Source organism: Cyanistes caeruleus, chromosome 3 (genome assembly GCF_971803275.1).
Source record: "Cyanistes caeruleus chromosome 3, bCyaCae1.hap1.1, whole genome shotgun sequence".
Lineage (NCBI taxonomy): Eukaryota > Metazoa > Chordata > Aves > Passeriformes > Paridae > Cyanistes > Cyanistes caeruleus.
This window is the reverse complement of record NC_141703.1, coordinates 20,969,836-20,993,494: the sequence shown is the minus strand read 5'-3', so window position 1 is coordinate 20,993,494 and position 23,659 is coordinate 20,969,836.

Genomic DNA, 23,659 nt, shown 5'->3' with positions numbered 1-23,659 from the left:
TGTACAATTTCTACAAATAACTTCCCTGAATTATGAGTACTATAAAGAAAAGGCAATTATTTTTTTCCCTCTAGCACATTTTGTTAACGGTAAGTAAGTAAGCAAGCAAAATGATGGCAATAGTAAGAAAAAGCATAATTAAATTGACTTGAGTTTAAAGCTAAACCTTAGTGGAATTGATATTTAACAAGTGTCTGTAATCTGACCAAGTGTGTTTTTACAATATTCTTTCAAATGTTGTATTTAAAGTAACAATAATAAATTCTGGACATAAATTCTGTAAATTCAATGGTATTTAAAGAAGATGGATTGGGGCATAGACCTGAACTCCATTTCCTATGCATATTTCTGAACCACACAAACATGTGAATGCATGTACACATATGTGCACACACATGAAAAATCTCAGTATATAACATTCCTCATATAAATTATTCATACCCAGCCTCTTCTCAAGACTCAACCCTTCAGTAGTGCTTATTATGTCTTGTAAAGTTAACATTTTATTCAGATACAGCTTAATCTGGTTACACTAATTATGCCTGCTGAAATCCCTGAATATGAGAATGAATACCTGGTATATCTTTTCACACATATTGCTTCTTTCTCCTTGATAGTTTCAGTAGGGTTTGCATTCATAACCTTTCAAATATTTTTGTTTTTATTTTTCACCTTTATACCCTTAAACATTCTGTGTTAAACATTGACATGTATGAGATCAAGTAATTCAAATGTTTTGCCTGTAGCATGAAAAATAAATGCAACCCACCTTTCTAACACTGTTCTGAGAGAAATTTGAGCATTCACTGAAGAGTACCTTCCCAATCTTGAAAATTTTCATTCAGCATCTCATATTGGTTTCATCCTTAATAAATCTTAGAAAACATCTGTTATTCTCCTGTGTGAAGGTTTCTCTGTATAAACAGAAAATGAAGTGAAGCTTTCTATTTTCTCTTCATAAAAGTTAAATTCTACTTGCAGTCATGTTTTTTTCTGTTAGCATGCTCTGCAGTCTTCTGCATATGGCTGTTCTTATAGCAGATCAGAGCAAGTCAACCATACGCATCCTGAAAACATTTTTATGATGTTTTAATCAGTTATTCTGAATTGCTGATGAAGTGTCATCATTGCATTCATTGCCATGAAGTTCCCAATCCATGCAGGGATACACTTTGGCTACATAAAAATATAATTGTGCTCTGTCTCATGACCATCTTGTCAGCTGCGTGACTTTTATACCTGTTATATTTTAAGTAATAAAAACCAAATAATGTCCTTGCAGCTGTAAGCTGATGGAACAGGTCATCCTAAGTGCCACCATATACCTTTGCAGGACAACCAGAGAATCAGGTGCAGACAACACGGGGTTACAAAAGGCAGGTACTGCTTGACCAACCTGATCTCTTTCTTGTGACAAAGTGACCCAATTTGTGGATGAGGAAAAAGCTGTGGACTTTGTCTCCCTAGACTTCAGGAAAGCATTTGACACCATCTCCCACAGCATTATCCTGGAGAAAATGGCATTCATGGCTTGGACAGGTGTGCTTTTCACTGGGTGCAAAAACTGGCTGGGTGGCTGGACTGAGAGAATGTGGTGGATGGAAGAAAACCCAGCTCAAGGCCAGCCACTGGCCATACCCCAGGGCCCAGTATTGGGGTCAGTCCTGTTTAATATCTTTATCAATGATTTGACAAGGAGATGGAGTGCATCCTCAGTAAGTCTGCAGATGATACCAAGTTAGGTGGCAGCATCTGCTGGAGGGCAGGAAGGCTCTGGCAGAGGGACCTGAACAGGCTGGATCAATAGCAAGAGTATAGCAGCATAAAGATCAACAAAGCAAAGTAACAGGTCCTTCTGAGTTACAACAGCCCCATGCAACACTCCAGGCTTAGAGAACAGTGGCTTGAGAGCTGCTCAGCTGAAAGGGACTTGGGGGTACTGTTTAAAATCTAGCAGAGTATGAGCCAGCATGTGCCCAGGTGGCCAAGAAGCTGAATGACATCTTGGTCTGTATCAAGTGTACTGTAGCCAGCAGGACTAGGGAGGTGATCATCTCACTGTACTCAGCAATGGTGAAACCACATCTTGTGAGTTGTGTCCATTTCTAAGCCACTCACTTCAAAAAGTACATTGAGGTGCTGGAGAATGTTCAGAGAAGGGCAATGAAGCTGGTGAAGGGTCTAGAAAGCATCTCCCCTGAGGTTAAAGTGAGGGAACTGGGTCATTTGGTCTGGAGAAGAGGAGGGGAGACCTCATTGCTCTCTACAGTTACCTGAAAGGAAGCTGTAGTGATGTGGGGGTTGGTCTCTTCTGCTATGTCTCAAAGGAAAGAACAAGAGGAAATGGCCTTAATTTGTGCCATGGAAGGTTCAGATTGGGTATTAGAAAAACAGCTTTTACTTGAAGAGTGGTTAGGCATGGGAATAATTTTCCCAAGGAGGTGGTGGAGTAACCTTCTCTGGAAGTGTTCAAGAGGCATCTGGAGGAGGCACTAGGGGATATGGTTTAGGGCTGATTAAGGTGATGGTGGGTTGATGGTTGAACTAGGTGATCTTCCTACCTCAATAATTATGTGATTTTGTGTTTCTGTGACTCTCTGAAAGTGTTAAGACTGCAGAAAAGACATGGTATAAACTCATTACATTTGGAATGAACTAAGTATGTAGGTAATATTTGCAGCAGTTCTTTAGATACATTAAACTGAAAACACATTCAAAATTATTTAATTTTTTTTATGGTTGAAGCCGTTTCTTTGTATAATTTGTATAATTTAATAATGTAATTGTATAATTTCAGATGTTCTGGCCTTTTACTTTAGAAGTCCTCTGTAAATGCAAACTGTGTTTTTGTGAAGAACTGAGAAACTGTTGAAATTAATGAAAAGACCTTTCAGTGACTCACTGTGCCTTCCAGATTTTTTCTTTATTCTGGCCGGGTTTTCTGAAGAAATCTCTATCCCTACTTATCCACAAGAGTGTACCGTATAGCTTCAGAAGAGAAAGTACTAGTGAACTTTAATGGGAGTTCAGATCTTTTTCCAATTATACAACAGTCTCTGAAACCATCTTTCTAGGTCTTTCTCCAGTTTCTTAGCATTCACAAGCAATGCAAGACCTAGAATGCATTCTCAGGGCTGGACTTCTGCCCTAAATGTAGGTTGATGAAGATAGGAAAATCCATCAGAAGTTTTCTTTTTAGAAAGAAAACTTTTATCCTTTTATAGGATAAAGAAATTGAGATTGTTATCCTTTAGGATCTTCAGTTAAGAATTAGAAAACTGACTGCATCTTTCAGAATGGGAAGGATAATCACAATATAAATTAACATTCATAGTGCTTCTAGTGGTATAATTCAGTTTCTCACTGGAAATAACCATAAACTCATAAATAGTTAGAGCTGTGGAGGAACTTAAAAGTCATCTAGTCCAGTCCCCGTGTAAAGAGTGGGAACACCTTAAAGTAGATGACATTGCTTAGAGTCCCATCTAGTCAGAGCTTGAATGCTTCCAGGGATGAAGCACCTACAGTGTTCCGCCACCCTCATGGTACAAAATGTCTTCCTTATAAAAAAAAATATTTCTAATATCTAGTCTGAATGGAACCCTGGAATCTTCTGTCTCAAAACTGATAAATATATAACAGCAATTTTCCTAAGCCTTTGAGGTTTGATGAGTAATAGATAGGCAAAGACGAGATACATGGATTCCAGCAGTGATCCAAAATAATCTGGGATAGTGATTTTTTTTTGAATGTTTGCAAGCTGTCTGATCCAGGAGTGTCATCCATTTTCGTAATAAGAAACACATCTCTTTAGGGTTGGTTCCAATATTATACAGTCATTTTGAAGTGATCAGTAGATGTCCACATCATTTGGCTTATTAATAATGATACCTTAGAGTATACCTGTTAGAATGTCACTTCAGTTCCAAAGAATTCTAGGAATGTTATCTTCTTCATTTGAATTTTCCTGTCTCTGTCATATACAGTTCCAAAAATTACCTCCAATTGCTTCACCTCAAAAAAAAAAAAAACCACAAATATTTCAGAAGAATGTCATGCACAGTTTACTGCTCTGTTTTGTCTTTACAGTCATTTTGTCCACACATCTGTGTTGTTTCCCAAGGTGTCCAGAGCCAGCTGGATATACAGTTGTTAAAATATATTCATCATTCTGTAAGTATTAACAATCATCAAGGTCCCAAGACAAAGCAGCGTTTCTTCTGTATTGGCTAACAGTTAAAAATTGCAAGAACCCAGACTGTAAAAAGTGAGACACAAGGATAAAATTTACAAAAATATTCTCAATTGAGTCCAGATTTAAAAATTTTAGGGGGTACCAATAAAGTGCACATCACTAGAAGAGAGTGAGTACTCAAAGAAACACATTTATATTTATCCCATTCCTAAGTCCAAAACATATTATTGTACACCAGTGACATCCTCAGTAGGTTCCCAAATCCCAAAGTAACTTTGGACTTGAGTAGAAAGCCAGTCCTTTGTGGAAAGGAGTATTTACATCACCTACCAATGAAACTGATTGATAGGTCTCAGACAGGAGGATAGTCTTGCCAATATCCATACAGAGATACTGAAAAGACACAGACTATTCCAAATATGTTCCCTGAGTCCTCACTAGAGGAAAGAAAGGGAGAAACAAAGTTAGGTGCCTAAAATTAGGCTGTGGACATCCCTCACTCATAGCAAGCTAAAGGAACTTAGCCTGAATATGCAAACAAATGTGTTGAAATTTCCAATTTAAGAAAAATTAGATTGGATGAAACTAAAAAAAAAATAGTCTGGAATAATTTTAGGATTGATTATGTGCCTCTTAAAATTTGCTGCTGTACCCAAATTCTGATAGGAAGATAACAACAAATCTTCTAGCCCTAATTCTGTAGTCCCTGCATTTTCTGTAAATTTTGCCTTTAAAATTAAAATGATAGGTGACAATGCAAAATATGGAAAAAGGCAGAAGAGGGCTAATCGGCTAAAGAAGAACAGAATTTGTAATAACTTCCTTAAAGCTCCCCCAGCTCTCCTTTCAGTCTCCTTAATGAAATAAAAAATGTATTTTTACAAGTGTGCAATAGCACAAAACGTAGAAATTAAAATGTCATCTAAAGCATCGACTCTTATTCACAAGGAGACTTCTGGTGAAAAAAAAAACCTCTGGATTATAGGAGGGTAAGCAAGAAGAGTCAATAAGGTTTACAAATCCCCAGTGTGTGGGATGATTCAGCATGGGTAATGACTAAAATCTCTACCTCATTAAATGAAAAACGTCAATGTGTAGCCTTTTATAGTAGCTGATGAAAGAAAAATAAGCCTATTTTACACATGTTTTCTTTGTACTCTGTATTTTTCTCATAGGCTCATGTGGTGCTGTACTTTTAACTATAGATAAATGTTTAAAGGGTGTGCCTAGCTGCTGCTAAGGGCTACATAGCATGTCAAATTATCTCTTAAAAACACAGAAATGTCCTTCACTCAAGGCGATATATTCTCACGGCAGTCCTAGGTTCATCTATGAGGGGAGGGGAAGGGAGGGGAGAGGGGAAGGGAGGGGAGGGGAGGATGCTAGTCAAAATGCTGCCAGGATGACAGGATGACCATCATCTTCTCTACACATTCCCATTTCTGCTCTGTATGAAATCTAAACCTTCATTATTCTACCCCTTATGTGTATCACATTTAATGCAAGTTTGTGACATAGGATTCCCATATTAATTTTACAGGCATTTTTCATTTTCCTAGCTCATTAGAAAGGAAAAAAAAAAAAAAAAAAAAAAAAAAAAAAAAAGGAAAGAATAAAAAAGAAGGCTTTGTAGTCCTTACTCCCTTCCCAGAATTTCTGTGGACACTGTTTAGTCTGCTAACATCAGACAGATCTCAGTGATCTGTGTGGTACAGCAGGTCCTCCCATCCCTCCTCCCTCTCCATTTTTCCAGAGGCATTTATCGATATTAAGACCCATTAATATCAACATCCAGCTTGTGGAAGATACAGACTCACAGATTTTCATGTGTCTGAGGGTTCTGTATGTTTCCAATGCCCTCTTTACCTCTTTCTAAATCAAAATCCAAGCTATTTTTTCCTTTGCACTTCACCTTTTAGATTTCTGTTTGCAGAGGGAAAGATACCAGCATTTAAACTGTCTTTATGTCTGCATTAATTTCTCTGTCAGCTGCCAGTGGTTTTAGAGCAGTTTTGGAAACATTGCTGTCTGTATTTGGGATGTTTTACCAACATAATGCATGGAGATGGCCAGAGCTCTTTGACATGATGGATAGTAGGGTGAAAGTAAGAAGTGAAATGATTAATTATCATTCATCAAAATATAAGAAAAACAGGTCTCAAAATTAAATGACAGGTTTAAAATGGAACATAACTCAGTTGTTGAATTCAGTGTCACAAGATACCATGTGGCCAACACAGTGAATGGCTCCAAAGAGTGAAATCCAAAGATAAGCTTTGTCAGAGGCATCTGAATAGAGTAAGCAGAGTGTCACCTCCACCTCAGAAGTTTTTAATCTTGTAATAACCAGAAGCTGGGTTATATGATTTGTTGAACACAGTCATCAATTCAGGGTACTGAGCTAACAGAGCTTCAGTCTGAACCAGGTAGACCAACTCCACCTTCTAACTTTGCATGCTGTTATGTAAACAAGCAGTGAATACTTCTTTTAATAGAGCCACTGTGATGGGCACTGATCTTTAGCTAAAAAAGTCTGCTTTTACCCTGAAAAATGCTTAATGCCTGTATCAAACAAAGAATGTGCTGTGCAGAAGTACAGTTTGTATCTGGCACTGAATACCCCTATCTGTGTGGTACTATCAGCAGCCAACTCAAATTTTTGGACTGCCTTCAGAGTGTCCTGTTTGCAAGCTGTGAACACTTTGCACTTTGCACAGCCATCAGAAGACAATTCTGTAGGCTTCTACATTTATTTAGAGCAATTTAAGTTTACTAATTTTTTTTAAGTACCCTCCATCACCTTATTTCCATATTTATTGCAAAAAATCTCTGCAGCTGATTTAAATTTCTGAATCCTCTTCTTTATCTGCCTGTTATGTCTTCAGTAATTTCTTGTAAGCTTTTTGCTCTGCTGTCTCACACATTTTTAAGCATATGTTGTTCTGAGTAGGACGTAAAATGTTTCTGCACTATGACCTCTGCTGTCAATCCACAGCTATGGTAAGAGCAATCTCTTATTTTCTAATCTAAAAATCAAGGGTCCCTTTCTTTGTTCACAGTATAGCAAGAAAAAAACAAAAAAACAAAATGGAATAAATTTCAAGTGTTTCACTGAATAAGCCATTACCTTGAATAAGGCTTTTGTAATGCCAATGCACTGTGACTCATGTAATTCAGATGTGAAGCTAATATGCTGTTTGAAAATGTACCCGCTGCTGAGATGATTCCTAAACAGGGAGGCAAAGAAGTGATTATTAGATAGGACAAGACATGAGCTGAATTACTGAAATGTGCAATAAAGAAATCTAAGCCTCTACAATTTGCCTGTCAAAAATGAAGCTTTTAATCAATTTAATCAGTGTAACAATATATTAGCTCAGCAGCCTGCCATCTCAGCATGTAATTTTAACTATAAAGAACATTCTACAAACACTATAAAGCTCCAAAGTGCTCTTTAAAAAGTCTCTAAAACATAAACAAGGTTTTTAATAGCCTGTGTCAGCAGGACTAGAACAAATCACAGGAATGTAATGAAGAAGATTTTTCTATTTCCCTTAGAAAAGGATTCTACAGCCCTTGTTAGATAATTTGACTACACCCTCATTCGTCTGTGGAGGTAAAATTCAACCTTGATTTGTCATCTTCTCTCTAAAATCTCACTATTTTCATGCCTCATGGAAGTACTTACACTAATCTCCATTAGTTCTCTCAGGGTACTGAAATCATCCATTCTTAATTCCAGCAGTATCCTGGCATGGACACCAAAACACAAAGGAATGTTACAAAACAGTATTAAGGGCGGTAAAAAAAAATCACCTTCAAACTGCACTGAAGTGCAGAATAAACTTTCATAGGAAACTATTACTGTGTATCATCAGTAAGCTGAAAGAACATGAAATCATCATTTATATTATTTTTTTGTTTTAAAACATTTCAGTGAGGGAATTACTGTAATTAACTTTCCATCATGTTTTCAGTTTGCAGTGTCTCACTGTGAAAAATGCCTCCCCAAGCCTCCCACACGCGCACAAGTCACCCTGTATTTGAAAGTGAAGAAAGCCAAAGAATCAGACATGTCTACAAGATGGCTTGAGACAAAAAATGGCATATATAAACACATTTTTCTGTGTGACCATGAAAGCTTGCAGTAGTATTTTAATGCACTATGGTCTGCAAAATAAACTTTGGGTTCATTTCCATATCATAAATAAACAGTTTTCTGTGTCCAAGACACTGTGCAAGCTATTTTCTGTTCTTCCACCTTCCAATACAATTTGCTTACCCACAGTTATGGGAAAGGATGCCTTTGGCTTCAAACTTGTGTGGTGACTTCTCTCTTTTGGGAGTTAAACAAGGGAACAGTGAAGGAACCTTGCACAGGAATGGAGAGGTGTTCTGAGAATTGCCCTACTATCTAGCTGAGTGTGAGAAGAGCCTGATGAAAACTAGTCCCCAAAGAAAAGTATTTGTGCCTTTGTTCTGTAAAAGGGGAAAAGTAATTTTCATTTCCCAAAGAAGGAGACAGCATGTGCAAAAGGGCAGCAGCTGCACCATCACATTTAAACCTTAGAAGTTTATCCAACTGGAGAAACAGATGTGAATTTGGAATAAAAGTAAGGACACTTCCTCCTCAGTGCACTAGAAGAACAAAAGGGACAAAAGAAAGCAGTAGATTAAATCCCAGGACTGCCATTTATGCCTAGGCAAAGCATATATGTGAACTACCACGTTCAAAAGGCACAGTATCGCTCTGTGAATCAGTCTAATCAGCAACAGATTTCCTCCCTAATCAGTAGTTTTCAAGTTTAGTAGAAATGTTTCCAAAATAAAAATAAATTTGTGGAGATACAGCACACAGGACCATATATCACAGCCAGTGTACAGGTTACTTTAAAAAAATACTCTCCTATCAAGATGTAGCAACAGCTCTACCTCTAAAGTGCAGAGGGATCCTGGCATGTTTACTGCTTTATATTTATTGTGCAAGTCAGTAAGTTGCTTTGAGAAACCTCTGATCTTGTCATCAATTTTATAAAATGGGTTTTTCTGGGTTTCCATGAATCCCTGAAGTTTGCTGCTCACTTGCAAGCAGCTACTAAGAAGTATGGGTTTCATTTTGTTCATTCTTTCTAATGTAGCTCTTATCATATGAGTACATATGAAAACATCTGTCGACATCAGTGAAAACAGCCAGAGTACATTTGCTTCCATAATATTACCTTTTTAGAATAACTCATATATGGATATTTCATAAATCTTAACAAGGTTGTCTAACCTTGAGCATAATTCACTTCAAGCACAGTCTACTCGTGCTTCAGAGCTTTACATTGTAAAGCAAAAAATATTCAAGTAAAGTCCTGATAACAGCCCTTATTATACAACTGAAATGAGTAATCAAACACAACAAAATATTTCCTATTTACATGTTGAATTAATTTGATTGACCATTAACAATGTGTTAGTCGTGTCAGAATAGATCCCATAGCATCAAAACCCACATCTGGTAGGGAATTCTAACATTCTAGTCACTGTATCTCTGGTAAAATAATCCTTCTATATATCTATCAGCAGCTAATTATTTTAGACAGTTAATCAATTCAATTATTAGCCAAATAATTCAAATACTTGGCTTAGTAAATCTTCATTTCCTCTAACAAGGGGTGCAGTTATACAATGTGTTCTCTCTGGTAGAAGAGTTAGCTAAAGAAGTCCATTTTTCTCTCCCTGTTTTAGCACTCATTCTCACGCTAATGCTTTATTCACCATCCCTAATACAATCGTTTATGAGGCCACACTGTAAAACAGGTCACTTAGATTATTTTGAGCTCTAAAAGAAACATCAGAAAACATTACTGCATTTCTGCTTATGGTGCAGAACAAGTGAGAATACAAAAGATTTTGGTGGAGGACACTAAAGCATTCAGAAAAAAAAGCACTTCTAGATCCTGGACTGCAAACAGCCTAAGGATTTTGAATACATGTGGCTCATTTCCCAGGGGCATGTTTTTATTACCTGCATACAAAATAACTGGAAGGAGCCAGAAGTCAACCTGGTAAACCATTAGACAAGAACACAGTGCCAACATGATTGGCAGTGGCAGGTTAGTTCTCTGGTAGCAACTCTCTCTCCTAAACTGACACAGATTTTTCTACTTTTCCATTCCAGTCACAAAATATAAACAAAGCAAAACTTGGCAACACAGAACTGAAAACACAAATCTTCTTGTTTAAATCAATGTCTAGTTATGAAAGAGTGGATTTGCATTTATTTTGTCCTTAAGAGTTCTTTTCTTTCTTCTGGTGTCTCAGAGATGCAGAAAACCAAACACATTTGAGTTTAATGTTCCTGTCAATAGTAATGGCTCCCTACCAAGATGAAACTTTTTTAGAAACTGCTTATCTGAGGAAAAATTCTCTCTTTATCTGTGGTGATTAGGCCTTACACTAAGTTTCTATTAGACACTTTGCTAGGGCCATGTGAGTAACTTTTAGATATTTGTTTTTTGTTCAAACATCTGAGTTGCCTCCCTGGATCCTCAAATCTTGTGATTTTTAAAGAGGTCAAGTGGAATGAGTTCTAAAAAGAGAGGTCTGAAAGAGCTGTTGTCCTCTGAAACCTCCTTCTGGCCATTCTTGTAGGTGGGCATCAATCACATTTACTTGCCTCCAGTCAACTGGAACCTTACCAGTTTGCCAGGACTGATGATAACTGATGGAAAGCAGCTCTGTGAGAACTTCCACCCCTTCCTTCAGTAGACCTGGATGAATCACATCTGGCCTCATACACTTGTGTGCATCTAAACATATTATATGACCATTTTTTACTGACTGTGGAAACATTCTAGAATACAAGCTCAGATGTGGAGGTAAATTACACTTTTACATGGCCAAATGAAGCCTACTCTCATGATATAGCTTCTATGCCATGTACATTTCCATTTTCTTGGTTGTGCCTTACTATTTTAAAGCAACTGTTGAGCAGCTAAATGACAATCCTGCAAAATTTGACAGGAACACACAAAAGACAACAAAACTATCTTTAATTTTACACTTGACTGGATTCTTCATTCTGAACTTATGAAGAAGGGCCAAGTGTTAGACTGTTAATATATATGTATTTGAAGCATTATATATCTTTATATGGATAGGAATATAAAGATTAGATATGTATTTATATTATATGCCCTTAAAATACTGTCTTTAAATACACAAAACCCTAATAAGCAATTGAGGTCTTCAAAGCTTTTCAAATTACACTATACTGTAGCAAAAAATAAACCTATATTAGGCTGACTTGTTTGCTTTTAAGGAAATGCCTAAATTCTAACAGCTGCAGGAAATATTGTCAATCAATATTGTTTAGCCATTTAGCATTTCAACATTTATATATTCCTAACATCTTTCTAGCTTTTTTTCCTGAAGGTATTCATGTGAATACTAATACAAAAGATACTATGAGCTAAATAGGAGCCTGGTAATTATTGTGCAAAGGCTAGAATCACTGGACTTTAATTCTCTAGAAATTACATTTACAGACACACTACTTACATTTCAGGGGCATCATGATATAAACAAAAACATCTTCAAATTAAGAATCAGAATAGTATTCAAAAATCTAGTAGCTTTTCATAGGTTCATATTGATCCCTTTACAATATATCTAGTGGCTTTGGTTTCAATCACACGCACAGCAAACAGTCAGATTCTTCGTTTTATGCATGAAAAAGGGAAAAGTAAGAGAAAAAATGTTATGTTGTCTTAAAACCTGCTATGTATCATACCTTCTGCAGCCCTGCCATTTAATGTTGTTCCTTCAATTTCTGACCATTTTATGAAATGATCCATTTATTCCATCTTCAATTCTATTGAGGTATTTGAACAGAGATCCCTCCTCCTCACTGGAATGTGGAGACATCTGTTTTCCAGGGTCCTGCAAACCATTACACAGAGCTCTCCATGGATCCTTGACTCTATCAAAGTGGCCTGACATTCACTTTCTGACCATGAGTCTTCAGGTCATCTAATTTATAACTGTTCTTTCAGTTCAGGACTTTCTTCTCATGTCAAATCTTTCCTTAGCATAATCTGTCAAAGATGATCCTTGGTTAACAGTTTTGATTAATGTACCAACTGCGTATATTTTTATGTAACAACAAAAATTGAAGGTTTTCTGTTATGGGTAAGAAAAACCTAAAAGCACAAAAACCACCATGTCTAGACATTTCTGTATATTTTTCTTGCAAAAAATGCAAATAATGATGGCTAAACAGCATCTCAGCTAGAGTTCTGCTTCAGAAACCACAATGTACAGAAAATGTCATTCTCATTTTACAACAGACACATTAAATTTAGCTTCATCTTCATTCACACAGTAACAGATCCAAAGCATGTTCAAACATACTCTGTTTATTAATGGAACTGATATAGTCACAATTTTTCTTCATTGTCTGATTTAGGAGAAAGGGAAGGAAAGTTTCAGAAAAAGTTTCAGAAAAAAGAAGAAAAATGATGCATCACATGGAACATCCTTGTCTGCCCTGCTCCTGGCTGGGCTGGGATGAGCCCTGGCTGACATGCCCTACCCTGATGTCCTCCATGGAGAGTTCCATGTGGTTACATCTCAATGTATTTGTGATTGAATTTTTTGGGATTTGGGGTTTGTTTTTTTTTGTTTGGTTTGGTTTCTGGGTTTGTTTTTTTTTTGTTTAGTTTGGTTTTGGTTTTGTTTTATATAGCAATAAAGCAGAGGAGGTTGAATTGAGGGTTGCTTTTTTCCCTAGTTCGGAAATATTTGAGTATTTTCCTAACAAACTACTATTACATGTTACTTTGTATACAGATAGACTCATAATGGACTAAGTAATGCATCCATAAATTGAAAAGGATGCATTTAAAAGATTCAAATGTTTGTTACAAATTTCCATTAAACTGTAAAGTGCATTAAAAATAGTAGTTTATGGATTTCAACTAGAATGAAACCCTGAAAATTGTAGAACAAATAAAGTATTCTTGCCAAAATAATAACTAAAGAAAGTAAAAGAGCAAGTTTACCATCACATATAAATTAAGCTAAGGATAATGAGAAGTCCTATGACAGAACTATAATGAAAGCAGCCAAAATGATAAATAAAATTATGTTAATATGAATTTTTAATTATTTTCATTAGACCAATGGAAAGACAATGAAGATATACAACCCAATCTGCAACTTGGTGTTTCAGCAGAGAGAAAAACACCCTCTTCAAGCAGGTGTCCATGAGGTGACTCCTAGCCAGCATTATAAGAAATGTAGTTAGCTTAAATATGGATATAAATATATTCAATGATAATAAGAGTATGACACACTACTTTAGACTTTATCTTAATGCTTGCTAAATGGAATATCACATTATATTTGAGAAAGGATAAACTCATTCAAAAAACCATAAGCTCACTCAAAATCCACAGTGTGTTTTCTCTTCCGGGTTTCCTTTCGAACAGGACTGCAACCCAACCACATCATGTTAAGTAGAAGCATATATGAATCATATTTATCTTTAATTAATATCAAACATTATTCCCAAACCATTATTCATCATCATCATAAGCCACAGACATACATGCTCATCTTAGTTATACGTGCAGTCCAAATGTTTTGAGAGGATTCAGAACAAGGACTCCTGCAGCTCTAGGAGAAACAGTCATGACTCCAAAACTGCCTCTTCTAAAACAGTAATGGCACAGGTATTGCCCAGGACACCTCTGCAGAGCAGTAACAGCTCTAAACACATTACACACAGAGAGCAAAATGTAAATAGTGGTCTTTTCCTTTTGGCCCCAGCACACCAATTTATACAATAAAGAAGTAATAAACCATGTAAAACTTCCACATCCTCTGTCCTTTCTGACTTCTTTTGCTCAGACAGACCCATCGCTTCTGTGACGATGTCCACACTGTTCTAGTGCAAAGCCTGGGTTATATTTAACCCAGTTTACAGAACTTACATCCTAGGCAAAAACAGACATTTGCTTCCTTTTTTGTTATAATATAGAAATTTACTTTCCATATTGGATTATCCAAATCCATATGAGAAAGCAGTTAATTTGGTTCATAATATGCTAAGAGAAGTCTAGTCAATACATCATGCAATAGCTTTGACATTTACTTTCCTCATGTCTCAGTTATTGTAAACTGATTCTGCTGGTAAAATAATAGATTTAAGTGAATTCTGTTACATTTCTTTCAGTATAAATCAAAAGAAACCTAATGAAATGAAATTATTTTGCTGGTGTGAGATGCATGTGAGTGGACACACAGAAATGAAAGGTCTACCTTAAGTAACAAAAACCTTTCTTCAGTGCACATATGTATATATATAAGTCTCCAGATAAGTATGTGTATTATTTGGAGATAGATAGATAGATAGATAGATAGATAGATAGATAGATAGAAATATACACATATTTATGAGAGTTTTTTTCTACATATATATATTTATGTACACACTCACATGTACTGATAGATGAAATTTCTGGTCCAGACTTCTTGCTGGCCAACTGCTTCAGATTCCATTTGAGGAAGTTAAACAACTGAGGATCAAAGGTGCTTTTAAGAAAATAAAACCCACAGGTCAAATGGGCACACTTGGAGAACAAAGAATGTTAACAAAAAGAGCACATTTGAAGGACTACTTGTTTTCAGTCTAATGTCTGATGGACCTAAAAGCTCACCAACCAATCCAAACAGTGGTTATTGGGAGTAATATTTATATATATATTCATTGCTTTATCTTCCCATATGTATACAGAGCATGTAAAGATATAAAGTTCATTATGGATTAAAATTACTACCAATTTGCACATTAAATTATATTTGCCAGACTTCAAAAAAGAGACAATACTCTAGAAATAGAACTAACATTTTAACATACTTACTGTACATATTGCAGCAATTATTATTAATGCACCAGTACAATACTAAAATACATTCCATTAAACTGGAATGGAGAAATCCCATTGTAACAAAATGGCCATTATGTTTCAAGGGTTTACACACATTCTGAGTGTACAGCCCTCAGACTTGAGGCCAATCATTGAGCAGAAAGGCAATAGAGAGTCTCTGCAGCAGACAGATCTGGAAATGTTTGATACATGTTCAAATGGTATAGACTTTTCCTTGGAGAGAGGCATGGATAACACATGGAACAATGTAATACAAAATTAAAACTTAAGTGCTGTGGGTAACCAAGCACAACATGTTCTGAACTATTCAGATATATGTATACTGTAGGCTGTCAGAATCATCTACTAACGGGGCCTAAAGGGAAAATTATTGAGAGAGGAAACCTGAAAAATCTGTCTTTCAGTTAGAATTGAGACAAGTTCTACTCTGAGATAGGAACTCTGCTTCAAGTCCCATAAAACTGCTGATTAAAGCACTAGCTGGTGTTTCTCTCATTAACATAAACATAATAGGAAACAGATAGTTTCTGTTAGTTCATTTCAGTAACAGTCATTGGAAAGCTACAGATTGTTATGACTTTGAGCAACCTATTCATTTAGTTGAGACCTGAACAACCTACTAGACATCTAAGAATTTAAAATTGCAATGTACATCTAAGTCACTCATTTTTCATGATGACTCCTCTATCTTTAGAACCCTCTAAGGGAAAATAGGTTGCATCATTTAGGCTAATTTCTGAAAAACAACAATTCACGTCTGGTTGATTGGCCCTCTCTCAGCTACTAATGTTTGGCAATATTTAAAGGGTTACATTAAAGTAAACATTTTGATAAGTGCTAAGAGGCAGTCATGAAATTTCTTCCAAACTCTCTATCATGACATCTGGTCATGGAAAGAGCATTGTGCAGGGGTAGTTTTATAAACATTTTGCAGATACATGTAACAGTGTCTGACAGATGATATAGGTAAAGCTCTGCAAACACTTAAAACATAGCCCATCTGCAGCAACTGTGTCTGTGAAACCTAAAAAAGGCCTGATCAAAATACAGGGGCAAGTCAGCAGCAGCTGAGAACAGTTTGAAAGACAGCAGAGATGTACTTGCAGCCCAGAAAACCAATCACGTTCCAGGCTGCATCAAAAGAAACATAGCAGGTTGAGGGAAGTGATGTTCCCCCTCTGCTACACTCCCATGGGACCCCACCTGGAGTCCTGCATCCAGCTCAGGAGCTCCCAACACAGGGAAATCCTGGAACTGGTGAAGTGAGTTCAGAGGAAGAACACAAAAATTATTAAAGGACTGGAGCCGCTCTCCTGTGAAGAAAGACTGAACTGAGATTGTTCAAACTGAAGAGAAGGCTCTGGTAGACCTTATTGCAGCTTTTCAGTACTTCAGCAGAGCTTATGGAAAAGATGGGGACATTTTTAGCAAGGTCTATTGCAATAGGACAAGGGATAATGGATTTAAACCAAAGAGTTGATTTAGATAAAAAATATGAATTATTTTTTTTTATTTTTTTACAATGAAGGAACTAGAGAAGGTTGTCCAGGGAGGTGGAAGATGCCCCAACCCTGGAAACAGTCAGGGTCAAGTTGGAGGAGCCTTTGTGATCTAGTGGGAAATGTCTAAGCTCATTGCTGAGTGTTTCAACTAGATAACCTTTAAGGCTTCCTCCCAGCTCAAATTATTCTATGATTCTATGACGAAAATGGATTAGTTTACCCCACAGGTTGAGTTTCCCCAGTGAAAAGCCAGTCTCCAAGTTTACAAACTGTGATATGTCCCACCAAGAGGAACTGATGATGTGACATAGAAAATGAAGTTTGTATCAAGGGAAAAGATATTTCATTTCAGCAGTTCCAGGCTCTGGAACTTGATGTGTACTGTTAAACAAGCAGAATCTCTGGTATGTCCTGTGTATTTTTGTGGCCTTCAGATTTTACTCCCAAACCATTCTGAGGATTAGATAAGGGTTGACATGGGCTAGGAGCCATCAACAACAAATTCTGGGTGCAACCTCCTACTTCTGCAGGACACGGTTGTTGAATGTAGCAAGTGTGGTCTACTCCACATCAGCTGCACACATCTGTCCTCAGCACACAAGTACTGCCCCCAACACATTTAGTGTTCAAGAGAAACAGACTATGAAATAGACACAACTTCCTGCAGGGAGATTCCCATTAGATAAAAGGAAATTTTTACATGGTGACAATGGTCAAACACTGGCCTAGGATCTACCTCCTTGGAGGCCTTCAAGATTTGAAAAAGCCCTCATCAACCTGATCTGCTTCAAGAGGGGAGTCAAATGAAATGATGTTAAGAGGTCTCTCACAAGATAAATTATTCTGTGATTTTGTGATTCATGAATCTGTTTATTTCTGTTTCAAAATTCACATTAGTCTGTACACACAGGTAAGGGTAATTTCATCCAGAAAACCCATGATTTCTTAAACTGTAAACTTAAAGCTTCTTAAACTATAACTTAAACTATATATCTGATGGATGAATTTTAAATTCTTTTTATGAGAGTAACTCACGTAATTTGAGTCCCAAACAAGAACATTATTGAAAGATGAAATGAGCATTATCATGTTACATAAGATAAACAATAAAAGATTGTGTATTAGCTTAACAGACACTTCCAACCAGCATATAAATTACATCTGGCAAACGTGTGTGAAACTGTATGAAAAAACATTAAGTTCAAAATGCAACTGAATGGGAACAACCCTCCATAATGGACAATTCACAACATTTCTAACACTAGAAAACAGACCTGCACAGACAGGATCTTGGTCATGCATGAAATTTGATATGTACATTCTTATTATTTTAAAATTTTAATTTCAATTAGATTGGTATCTTGGGGGTCCTCATTTTACTAAGCAGAGTTTTCAGAAGTCCTGAAATACCTCAGCAAAATATGACCCATTTTACAAATAACTAGCTCACCTAAGAATTATTTCCCACTATAAGTCAAAATTGCCATTAATTTATGCATTTTATGTAACACAATTATATGTGTGTTTCTATGTGTATTTTCCTACTATCAGATTCTTCACCATGAAGTTGTACAAAATGATTATGTATGTACTACTTTTGATGGTAAAAATATTGGTTTAGATTGTAAAGATATAAAACCAAAAAGTCATTGCCAAATTTTTTCAAGACTTAAACAAATATCAAGAAAAACACAGATAAAGTTTTGCAATTGTATCTTGAAGTAAACATTCTTTCATGAAGATTTTATTGTTACTTTTCCATGACATGACATGATTAAAAACACAGAAACATTTAAGTGAAAATTACATTTCTTTCATTAACTGTCTTGTCATCACTTTCTAGACTCTGACCAAATCAAAATACAAGATAAATTGTCCTTACCCATGAACCATTTACAAAGATTACTAAAGTTATTAATGATTGTATCACTTCATGCTTACAGAGACCTTCCTCACATGGATCACTGGGAAAATAAACTACAACAGGAGCTGTGTCAATGCATATATGACATCCTTAATCTGCAACTCTGCAAATGAACCAAGTCCACGTACTGGTTACAAGCATGTTTTTCAACACTGCCACTGCTGATGATTTAAAAAAAAAAGTTAATCAACATTATTATTATTATTATTAACCTCAATGATTTCTCTTCTAATATAAAGAGTGTAGTGAACTAGACTTCACACAGAGGAGGTTCTAAAGCTGAATAGTTAAAGAATTTCTTTCCCACTTCAGTCTAAAGAGGAGGAGTATGCAATCAGCTAAAAAAGATTTTTTTTAAAACCCCTTAAGGCTGGGGTCTGGTAGGAACCAATCTGCTCTGTCCTGAAGCCCTTCAGTCCAGTTCCCCCTAACCTCTCTTCTCAGAGTACCTTTGTCTTGACTTCACTCCAGCAGTCCCTTTCTGACCTATTTTTCCCCTACAACTTCTTCATTAATTTGCATACCCTTTTCTCCTTTTACTTTATTTAGGCACTTAGAACATCACATCCTACAATTTCCCTTCCTGAAATTATACCTCTAGAGCGGTGTTGTCTGCCACAAAACTAACCTTTCAATGTGTTTTGCTTCTGTTTTTGTGATGTTTCTTTCAGTATTTATTTGCACTCCAATAAGGTGAGGAGAAGCATTACAGCACCTAATGCAAAGTGTCCCAGTTCCTGAGAGTTTACAAGTCACCAGGAGTTAATAATAAAAACAGTGACCATTAATAAAAATGTATCAAATGTATTATTTTCAAGACTAGGAAATAAAATCTTGGTTTTGAAAGGGCTAGCTTTGCAATACATGCCATCAACCAGCTTGACAGTTAGTCCTATAAAGTTTTCAGAGGAAATGTTGGAAAGGTTGTTTCACCAGAAGGAAAACTCTGGTAAAAAGAGATTCTTCGAGGAGAATTCAAACAAATATAGAAGAAAAAAGAAAAATTACTGAATCACCAAAGTCTAAAGAAATAGTGTATTTTTTTATATATAAGAATACATAAAAGAAAAAGGCATTTGCTAAATTATGTATGAAACACGTAAGTTTAACACAGAGGTCCAAATTCTGGTCTGTCTGTTAAAATTGATCATTTTCTTCCCCACCCTTTGATTATGTGGCTTTAGAAATGTATTATGCTGCCAAAGAGCATTTGAGATCCATGATGGTCCTATTATTTCAAACATTTAGAGACAGCCTTTTGTTTTCATTCAGCATTAAGCAAACTGACAACCTTCAAATCACCCTTCCTGCTGTGGTACACTGTGTAATGTCTGTAGTCTACTTAGCTGGGACTGATTTTCATTTTCAACATTACAGAGAAAGACTATGAATGTTCAGTTGAAGCGTATGTAAAATATAGCTTAGTCTATCTAGCAATGTTAGTCTTGGTCCCAATCCAGCAAAGCTCTTAATATTTCTTAATATTCTCATTACATTCAGCAGAAGAATTCAAAATCAAATATATAACTAAGCATGGAGCCAGTTCAAGTTTTTCAATATAATCTCTGTTTATAATATTGAAAACTAAAAACAAAATAAAACAGAACATTATAGATCAGGAAGGACATAAGAAACATTTCTGATAATAGGTTAAAAAATATACATTATTTAATTTTTGTTCTAACTGATATAAGTTGGATCTGGACTCTTATACTGGAACTAGTCAAACACTGCTGGTACTGATCTCTGTTCGAAATGTCCTTCTCTCATCAGATGACTTCCAGTGGATAATGCCAGGCTAGAGTTGACTCTGGATACCTCTGTATTGTATTAAAAAGAGAGCCAAAGACTAAGGTCAGCACTGGACCATATGACCTTTAATGCCTAATTGTTAACAGCACTTCCTGGCTCCTTTTCCTTTTTGGAATACTCCAGCTCGCTCTCTCCAAGACAAATTTTTTACAGAGGTGGCTAGCCCTAAGCACTGTGGACCACAGCCAGCTGGCAGCAGTCAGCCTTTCAGCAAAAGATCAATCTCTGGACTTTTATTTAGCAATATAGATGGAACTTCAGCTTCCATGGCTGGGAAACAGCTCAGTAAATTGAGTTCCCTATGCAAGGTGCCTTGCTAAAGATCACTCCTTCCTCTACTTTTGGTTATGGTCTCTCTCCTATTGCAAAGGTTACAGAATCTTTTAGCCCTATACGTGGATTTCTCAGTCTGTCTACAGCTAAAACAGGCTATCAATCCTCTGTCTCAGGTTTGATACAACTCCTGAAAACCTTGGGAAAAAAATTACTTTGAAAAGGACCAGTTTAGCTCTTAAGTAGCCCTTTCTCTAATTTAAAGGGGTAGATAACCAAAACATAAAATTAGAATCTTTATGGTATCACCAAGTTGAGAAGTTGTTTTCATTTTTCTTGTCTTTTTCTTGACTGACTCCCAAAAGAAGAAATCAGATCATGAAACCAGACAAATGTTTCAGTCTGCTGAATATTTTGTGTGTTGCATTTCTACAGTCCCAGCTAGTCTTATCTAATTGCTAATGACCAACAAAATTACAGTAAATTTTCACATTCTTGATTTGAAACACTTAAAACACAGCTAAACAATAAGAAGGAAAAAAATCCAAAACAAGAAGGTAAATTTCTTTGGCTGTCCTGATGAGATACAACATAATTTCCTTAAAGGTATTTCTGACAATTAGCTACCTCAGCCAATTAGGAATTTCCATATACAATCAATTTGTGTCTTGCACAGAAAATAAAGCCACTGTCCACATCCAATTGTGCTCTAAGCTGTGTAGGTATTAAATTTGTGGCTAAGTTTTTCTGTAGTTTTGGATATAAATTATTTTTGACATTGCACAGGGAGCAAATATCCTCATCAGCTGATTATAATTTGCAAAATAGTTTTAAGGGCAGTGAGTATACTGAGAAATAGCTGACACACATTAAAAAAAATTTTAAAAAATCTCCAAAGTTATTGTTCTTGCAAAAGAAAAAAAAAAGAAAACAAGGACTTTTAGGACCTATCACCTTACTAAAATAGACTTGAACTGCAAGATGGTGCCTTAAATAAATGGAAAATATCTCAGTAAAAGGAGAACCCAGCTATTACTTCATTGTTTTATAGGCAGAATAACATGTTTATCTTTCACTCACATCAAACTGAGTGAAAGAAGGCTGATATAAATTCTTGCTATTCAAAATGACATAATGGTAACAGTGGCTCTGAAAAATCATGAGAGATTATTCTGGAGCAATTACTGGGAAGTGATGCATGTAATTATGGTAGGTTAAATAAAACAGATTAACACAAAGAGAGGAATTATATGGGTATCATATGTGGCTGATGACATTATTTTTCCTTAATTTATTGACTTTTATAAGATAACTTGTATTTTATTAAAAGTATACCAGTCATGAATGATATAATATTAGCTTTTAATATGTCTGTCAACAATTGTCAAGAAAACTATTATATGGTCCAACTAATGGTAATAGTCTTGGTAGACAAATGTGATCAAATGCATGCAGTTAAAGGAATCAAATCTAAATATTCTCATTGCTATGAATTTTGCATGCCAGGAATCTAGCAAAAATAGCATTGTTTATACATACTTCAGGAATTGTTCATTAAATATCCAAATGCAAGTTTATATGTCAGGACATAAAATGTGAAATGTCAGTCACATCACCAGATGTGTGTTTTTTCTTGCTTAACTGAACAGACAAGCAGAAGCACCGCTTTCAGTTTCTGGCATTAGATACAATTTGGTATGCTGCTAAGGATCTTGGAATATGATATGCAATGTTCTGGACAGTAACTTCCACAGAAATATTTTATTTTTCCAAGGCACTAAGTCAAAAGGACATAAACACAGCTTATCTACCCTAGTGTCTCAAACTGAAAAGGCACAGCAATTTAATTCAGCCCAGCTGATCAGATAGGAACTTCAATTCCTTCTGGAAGGAAGATCATCAGAGAAGTGTAAGGTCAGATATAGTGAGAAAGCCAAATTTCCCAAGGAAAACAAAAGTTTCTAAGCAATGTAAAGGGATACTGATTAATGAAGCCATCTGAACTCATCACTCAAAAAGTAATCATACAGATACTACCTTAAAGTAATAGATCATGAAATGTCTGGTATTCAGTCAAGATCAAGCCATATGCTTATTACTAGTCTTGGAACTCTAACAAAGCAGCAAATATAAGACATAGGCAAGTTCAAAATGTACCTTCAGAATGTTTCTACTCAATCAAGATGAAATGAAATGATGACTCCATTTCAGCTCTGTAAGACAAATGTCATCTTGCAGAAAGAACACTAAATTCTTTCAAGAGTGCCTCTGTTGAGCCAAATGCAGTATCATTGTTTTTTCAGAGCAATCAAGATGACAAAGAAATATTCTGATGACAGCAGAAAGCAAGGTTATTGCTGTGATTAGTTTAACTCCTTCTGTGATACTCTGCAACAGACAGAATAACACCTAAGCACATAGTGTGGGGCCAGTGACATGCAGCTTCTATGTGTCAGAAAATATACCCAGAAATCCAGAGCTCAGATTATTGAAATAAAATATTTGCAGGCTTGTAAATTGTTCTTTTCAGATATGAATTTTCAAGAAGTATTTTTCACCCATAGTTCATACAACCACTATAGTAAAGGTAAACTGAACAAGTTTCTCAGTTTCTCTTATATATTACCATAATTCCTGTTGGGGAGGGGGGAAGGTCAAAGTTTCCTTATCTATCCCCCTCTAGCTGTCTTTTACCGTCCTGATCTAGTTGTCAAGCCACTACAAAACAAGAATAAACAGAGGGTGAGGATAGAATGAGAATGGAGCAGATGAAAATGTTTTACTTTATGAAGAAAAAGTTGATAACCTAGGAAAACAGATTATGACTTCCCAAGCTCATTTTAGCAGAGCAGATACATAATACAAATGTAGCAATGCACTTAAATATAAATGCATTTGCCACATGTACAGATTTTCAGTTACTGCAGTTTCATATTTCAGAGTTATTGAAGTTACATATTTTACTTGTGAACAGAAATATCAAAATGGCTGTGTGCAGTTCATACAGATGGGC